The sequence below is a fragment of the Leopardus geoffroyi genome, chromosome A1, assembly GCF_018350155.1.
Source record: "Leopardus geoffroyi isolate Oge1 chromosome A1, O.geoffroyi_Oge1_pat1.0, whole genome shotgun sequence".
Taxonomy (NCBI): domain Eukaryota; kingdom Metazoa; phylum Chordata; class Mammalia; order Carnivora; family Felidae; genus Leopardus; species Leopardus geoffroyi.
In genome coordinates, this window is record NC_059326.1 from 130,215,069 (window position 1) to 130,222,554 (window position 7,486).

The following is a 7,486-nucleotide window of genomic DNA, read 5'->3' on the forward strand; positions in this document are numbered from 1 at the left end:
TTTCTGTTGCTTATAAGCGGCCCAGTCTGCGGTATTTTGTTACAGCAGTCTGAATACACTGCGACAGGGAGCTTTGAACCACATTTTGAAAGTGGAAGAGGGTAGTCAGCCCCTCCCTTTGCTGTGTTAGACAGTCCAGGAAGCACTGTCTGTTCACAGCCCTTTCTCGAATGAGTGATCCCAGGTGGTTATTCTTGTAGAAAGTGGCTTTGCTTTGTGCTGAGTGACTTTGCCATTTGGTCCCAGCAGACCCAAGCTGGGAGAGCTCATTCAGGCCCTTAGCACCTAGTACCTTCTTCACATTGATGACTCTCATAATCGTATCTCTGTGTTAGACTGTTGTCTGGATGAGACCTCTTTGTCTTGGTGTCTACACATCAGGTGCCTAGTGGAAATCTTCATGTCAGTGTCCTGTGGGCTTCTGAAGTTCAACATGTTGAAACCTGAACTCATGATCTTTGTCCTCATACCTGCTCCTCTTTCTTGATGTTTAGTCTTTATAAATGATATAGCTGTTCACTCAGTAGTTTGTAGCTAGATGTCCTAGTGTCATGTTTGACTTCCTTTTCTCCCTCACCCTAGCAATCAATCAATTGCCCCACGTCACTGAGAGAACCTCCCAGTAATCTTCCACAAGCATCTACTTCCTCTGTACACTTCCCCCTACGTCAAGTCCACCCCCATCCACCGTCTTCTGTGTTTCCTACCTGGTGTCCCTGCCTCCACTCTTCCTCTTCTCTCATCTTCCTCTCAACAGCCAGACAGGGTGATCTTCCTTAATTTTAAGAATGTTAGTGTGATCCTGTCACTCTTGTGCCTCACATCCTTGAATGGCTCCCTTGGCGTGTACTGTTGACTGCATTTGCCTGCATTCTTAGCTTTCCCGAATCCCCAGTCACACTGCATGCTCCAGCCTCACCAAACTTATCTCATGTACTTTTTTGTCATCGAGGCCAGGAACTTAATTGTGTATGGGCATTGTATATTTTGTTCTTCCTGCATTAGGAGCACCACCTTCCAAAACATGTATAAATGCACATTGGGCCATTTTGATGTCACTTCTTCTATGACCCACCAAGTCTGGGGTAGGTATCCTTCTAATGTGCTTAAGAGCACCATGTCTTTCTCAGACTGTTGTATTTATTTATTGTTTTGTATTTTTCATGTTTGCTTCCTCCCCTTCCCTGCTATAAGCTCTTTGAAAGCAGGGGTCTTGTTTATTCTATTCAGTATTCTGGTTTTTTCCCTGGCGCTTGGGCAAAGGACGAGCACATAGTAAATGTTCAGTTAATATTTGTTGAAATCTTTGATTGAAAGGCCACCTTACATAGGCTGAACTAGTAGGAAGTTAAGTTCCAGAAGTGCATGGTGTTCTGTATTTGACTTGATCAAACCTTTTTTCTTTAAAAATAGAAATTTGAGAGCAATCTATAAAGTACCTGGGAGCTATGGACTGTTGTTTCTGATGGAATGGGCTCCCAGAGCTGCTGCTGGACCTGGACCATGACAAACTTTGGTTCCAGTTCTTGGTGATACTTCTTTCTTGTAATGTGAACATTGGGCCTCAGAGTGACTCTTTGGTGGATGAGGTGTTTTCTCCTGCTTTCTCACTCTTCACCTATCCCTATACTATACTTCCTCAGTAGGATATAACTGAGGCCTATTTACTTTTACTTTTGGAAAAGAGTCTAACTGAATATACTTATATCTCTGTTTGTTTTCTTTTACCTTTATTTAAATAACATCCATTGTTACCTAGTTGCACACCTTAATGATACTGACGAACACCTCCGTGATCTCTCTATCTCCAGGTATCTGCTGTCAGTGCTTAACAGTATACTGACTCCTGAAATTATTCCAAACGTTTTGTTTTGTTTTGTTTTGTTTTGCTTTGTTTTGGAAAACCCAGTATTCTGTGATTCGTCTTTGCCCTATCTTTTCTGTTCTCTCAATGCCTTGACAAATACTCTTTTCTTGGCTCTTTTTTATCTTCAGCTGGTTTTCACTTCACTCTGGATGAGATAAATTTTTCTTCCTACCCTCTTGACTGCAGATAAGATCCCTCAAATTGACTGGCACTCCTGGATTCAGTAGTTCTTCTCCTCCTCCAATCTGCCTTGTTTTGTATCAGGAATGTTCTGAAGAGACATGTATATTATAGCCACGATGGTTGTGCTGTGGCTGATGGAAATACGCCAGCATATATAATTTATCAACATACTGTTTATTTAATTACAAAGTGTGTAAAAACTCACCTGCTTTATGGTGACTACACAAAATAGACAAAGCAAGATGTTCTTAGATGATATCTGGGTTTCCCTGTGGCCCCAACCTTTCCACCTGCTGATAGCTCCACCTGCACAGAGTGAGGATCCCTACCAGGTACAAGAAACTCACCTGGCACCCTTCCAGGAATGTTTATATTCTCTGGGCCTCTGTTGGCTGTCCTGGAGACTCAGGCTATCCACCTGTCTGCTAACGACTTGCAGCAACCCGTGCAAAGCAATCTCACACTAGTCCTGGATGTTCACTGCAAAAGTAAATTCTCTAGGTTACCTGTCTGCTAGCAAGACCAGGGCTTCGTGTCTGCCTGTGATCTTTTTCTGCAAGTTAGTTTCATTGTTCTCTTTTATGTTACACCAATGGAGTCAATAAAAAAGCAGAATATTTCAACCCAGAAGCCAGAGAAAATATTACAGGTCTGCAGAAGCTAACCCCTGAAAAAGCTTAAGGTCATATTCTCTGGAACTTTTATTCTCTGGAAGCCCTTTCTGCAGGACACCTTTATTGTTTTCAACCAGACTTGGAGTATCCACTGCTGGTGATAGAGATAATCATTAGAGACTTCTATAAATAAAAAGGAGAACAAACTGGCCAAGGACAGCCATGTGGCAGACTGAAGTTGATGTCCATAAAATACCTAGTTCTGTGCTTGCCACGCAAATTCTCTAGTCACAATTATGTTCATTATTATTATTCCTCTGACCCTCCACCCACCGGTAGCAATGATAAACCACAAATGACAGAGTCACATGACAAATGCTGTTTCTGCTCCTTGAGAAGGCTATCTCACTGTCAATGTGGTTGAATGAATGTTTCCTACGCTCAGGCTGCAACTATGGTAGATGATATGTGGGTAGCACTTAGAAAGTTCTTTCATCAGTGTGCTAGGGTCAAAACCCCATTGTTGTCCACATGGAACCATTACCATTATGCTGGAGACTGACATTTTTATTTTCTAGAGAATGGCATTGATATTCTGTTACTCTAAGACCTATGGCATGCGCTTAGTCTTGTGGATATTTTGTCTCTTCTGCTGCTTAAAATCTTTCCCCTTTTCCTAAAACCATCATGGTGGGTTCATTACCTTGTTGCCCCTGGAAGTAGCCTGGTGGGACTATAGTCAGGTACACTGGCCTTCACTAGCCAAGAGAAGGGATTGGACCCATGTTAGACCAATTGCATGTTCCTTCCACGGACTAAGAATCTTAAATAGAGGAACAAAGAGACCATATGTGTTTGGAATCCACGTATCCCATTGCAGACAGGCCTTGGTTAAGGATCAACCCTGACTCCCTCCTTCTCAGCTTCTGGAGCAGTTGGGTTCTGCTTGTTTCTAAGTCTTTTCTCCAGTTTTTTGATCACCTTCTAATAAACACATTCTTTTTTGCTGGGCAGCCAGTTTCTGTGGCCTGCAACCAAAGAAATCAAGCTGTTCTAAAGACCTGCCTGAGCTACAGGCTTGAAGCCCAGAGTATACCCCCCAGTCTGCCTGTAAGCACAGGCGGGATGAGAGAAAAGTACACACTGTCTCATACTCTAGGCTTCAGAAGTGACAAGGGTAAGTGAAGTTTCTCATTTTTTTAAGGTTATTTATTTTTTTGAGAGAGAGAGTGCACATGTGTGTGCAAGCAGGTGAGGAGCAGAAGAGAGAGGGAGAGAGAGAATCCCTAGGAGAAAAAGATGCCATTGAGCAACTAGATAGCAGTGTTTCCGTTACTGATATTTAAAGTCATTCTACACCATAACCTTCCTTTCTCTTGTCTCTCTCACACCAGCCATGAAGCTTTTCAAAGGTAAGTGCAGGTTCATTTGTTTATTTTTCTTCATATTTATATGTTCTTTATTATTTTGTATTATAAATATTATAGTATTGTAATCATTTTTATATAAATATTTTGGGATTGTGGAATGAGAGGAGGGTTATTGTGTAGGATGACTTCCACTATCACTAACGGAATCACTGCTGTCTGTTGGCTCAATGGAACCTTTTTCTTTGCATTCACTTTTGACAAGGAACCTATCCAATGACACTTGCTTTTGCCTCCTTTTGAGTATTTTGTGGAAATGTGACATTGCATTGTCATTAAACAGATTGATTGCTTGCACTGGTACAGCCTTATTCGGGGGATGCTTTTCTACAAAATTTTGCCCTGTTTCCCACATTTTGTACATCTCCCTAACCTCATTTGAGGTGAGGGATTATTCTGCCTTTTTCTCCCCCTCCTCTGCAGATGAGATGCAGATGTAGACTTCTTATAAAATCTTGTTATTGTGGCCACTCGCATACCTCATTTGTACTTATCAACGATTTCCTTCTTCTACCGTAATCATTTCCTTCTTCTACTACCCTTCTCTTCAAACTTTTTCTACATGGGGACCATTGTATACGCTCATGTGGATTTGACTACAGTACAGTATTAATAAACTCTTGTCATATACTGTATTTAATGTAACTGGCAATAAGGCAGCAGAGGAAAGGGTCTATATCTGCAGGCAGCCTGACCTAGAATGAAGCAAAGCATTCCTAAGCTTACTCTTGTATGGAAAAGCAAAGCTGTCCATAGGTGCTTTGAAGTGACAAAAAATACACTGGTGCCAGTTGTGGGCACCTTTCAGCGTTCTAAAAAATCATTGATTTCTGCCAAACACTATGGCCTGAGACCGAGCATCCAAGCCTGGAAGATGATCATCCACAATCCTACAGTGAGGGAAGGAGAGAGAAAAACCATTGGCTCAGTTGTGATCATGTGACATTCAGTATCAAATACTACTTGTGTTGCAAGATATCTCTTGTTTATCAAGTTAAAATTTATGGGGTGCCTGGGTGGCTCAGTCAATTAAGCATTTGAATTGGGCTCAGGTCATCATCTCGCAGTCTATAAATTTGAAGCCCGTGTTGGGCTCTGTGCTGACAGCTCAGTGCCTGGAGCCTGCCTTGGATTCTATCTCCCTCTCTCTCTCTGCCCCACCCCTCTCACACTCTGTTCCCCTCATCCCTCAGAAATAAATATTAAAATGTTTTTAAAGGGTGCCTCGGTGGCTCAGTTGGTTAAGTGCCTGACTTTGGCTCAGGTCATGATCTCATGGTTTGTGGGCTCGAGCCCCACATTGGGCTCTGTGCTGACAGCTCAGAGCCTGGAGCCTGCTTTGCATTCTGTGTCTCCCTCTCTCTCCCTCCCACTTACTCACTCTCTGTCTCTCTCTCTCTCTGTCAAAAATAAATAAAACATTTAAAAACATTTTTTTAAATAAAAAAATTTATTAGAAAATTTTCTTGTCTTATGGAGCACTCACAGAGCAAGTTTCTCACAATCCAAGGTTTTACCATATATGTCCATTATTGGGTGGATGGATGGATATATACACACAAACACACACACACATACATACACACATAGAACCTACATACATACACATACACACAATGAAACATTATTCAGCCATGAAAAAGAAGCAAATCTCCTGCCATTCATGACTTGTATGAAATTTGAGGACATTATGCTAACTGAAGTAGGTCAGAGAGAGAGAGGGAGATAAATACTGTATTATCTCACTTATATGTTGAATCTAAAAAAGTTGAACTTACAGATCCAAAGAGTAGAATGCGGTTCTCTTGTGCAAGAGGTAGAGTGGTTAGGGGATAGAAAGATGGTGGTCAAAGGGTACAAATTTCTGGTTATAAGATGAAGAAATTCCAGATATCTAATGTACATCTGGGTGACTGTAGTTAATAATTCTGTGTTGTAAAGTTGCTGAGAATAGATCTTAAGTGTTCTCACCACACACACACACACACACACACACACACACACACACAGAGCTATGTGAGGTGATGGATATATTCATTAACTTGATTGCATTTCACTGTGTATACTTATATTAAATCACATTATATACCTTAAATATATCTAATTTTTATCTATCATAACTTTTGATAAAGTTGGAAAAATACATAGAAAGGCCTACAAAAAATTTTAGAGCTATGACTGTCCTACATAGCAGCCATAAACACATGTAGCTGTTTACATCTAAATTAATTAAAATTAAAACAGTGAAAAAATTGTTCACTTAGTTTCATTAGCTATGTTTGAAGTTCTCAGTAGCTGCAAATGTTCACCGTATTGGACAGCACAGATAGAGAACATTTTCATCATGGTAGAAAGTTCTATTGGACAGTTCTGTTTTAGAGATGGAAATTTGATGAACGAACAGCAACTGAGTCAGGGTTTAGGTTTCTTTGCTCTGTCAAGTGCCCGCATGCGTGTACTGGGTTGAATCATGGCTCCTCAAAAGATACGACTACCCGTAATTCATAGAACTTGTGAATATGAGCTCATTGGGAAATGGAGCTTTGCATATACAGTAAGTTAAGGATCATAAGATGAGATTGTCCCAGATTATTGGGTGGACCCTAAGTCCAGTGATAAGTATCCTTGTAAGAGAGGAGAACAGGAGGTTATGTGAAAATGGAGGTAGAAACTGGTGTTAGGGGGCTATGAGTGAAGAAATGCCTGGAGCTAGCAGGGGCTGGAAGAGGCAAGGGAGGATCCCCCACTGGAGGGGAGCACTCTGCCAACCCCTCGATTTTTGATTTCTGGCCTTCAGAACTGTGAGGGAGTACATTATTGTTGATTTAAGCTATCAAGTTTATGATGACTTTTTACAATAGCTGTAGGAAACTAATACATGGGGAAAGTCAAGAAGACTAAATGTTTCCTAAATGAAGACTTTGACTAGAAAGGTTCCAGATGGGGAAAAACTAGGCATGTATGAGGGTAAGCTATGTGCCTTTCTGTGAGTGACTGATACTAAGACTTTAATCCCAAAAGGGGAATTTGTTAGCATAATAAAATGGTGTTTCACGGGCGATAAGGTTATTAGAGCTGAAGCGTTTTACATGGGGGCAGTTAGCCTAAACTGTGGCTACTATAAATTTCCCTCACCACAACCACCCTCAGTGCCAGGATCATCACATCTGTCTTGTTCTTGAGGCCAGAGGCATAATTGGTATTATCTCAACTGTGAATTGGGGCACCAACTGACCTCCTCTCCTCAGTACTTGGTTCCCTGAGTGTTTATTTCTCCCTTGGGAGTTGTAGAGAAATTTTGTGTTGTGCCTGGTCCCTTCTTTGCACCCTGCTCTGTTCCCACCTGCATGGCCAGCCTCTTAGTTCCTGATAGGTTTCTTCCCTCACTCTGCCCG